Here is a 611-nt window from a genome sequence, read left to right on the forward strand (position 1 = left end):
AAGGGTCAAACACCGCCAGGCTATTTTTAGCATGTGTGGCTTAAGGTTAAGTTGCCCATAGCTAAGAAAGCTTCCAGTACTACAAACATAAATGACTGAGGAATCAAGGAAATCGTTTGAAAAGACTTTTCCAATACTGCCTGATTTCCTAAACATGAAGAAGAAAGTGGTGGGCAGTGTTAGAGCACTCTTCAATACTTACATCTTCCACAGTGTTTCTCAAATATGTATTTATGCCACCAGCATTTTATCTTCAGTAAAATAAAAGCTAAAGCCAGAAAGTATCCTTCAAGGTCATGTACTCCAAAAGCCCCTATTAAAGTTAGTGTTCACCTTCCTTTTAAGGGAGTTGCAGCAAATGAGTCATCAATTCACAATGGTAGTCAGACATCTCCTGCCCTGGAGAGGCTTATCAGCATGTGGAATGATCTATCCCAACCATCTGTGGGAAAAAACAATGGACTCTGGTTAACAGATGCCATAACTACAAGTTCCCCAGCCCTGAAAGGTTCAGAAGCTCAAGGAAGGCACAGCACATGGGAGCTGATAGTTTTGGTCACAGGGTCCCTGCGAGAGTCAAATTGTTGTCATTCTAGCAATTGTGTAATGAC

This window comes from Bison bison, unplaced genomic scaffold (assembly GCF_000754665.1).
Source record: "Bison bison bison isolate TAMUID 2011002044 unplaced genomic scaffold, Bison_UMD1.0 scf7180017849765, whole genome shotgun sequence".
NCBI lineage: Eukaryota > Metazoa > Chordata > Mammalia > Artiodactyla > Bovidae > Bison > Bison bison.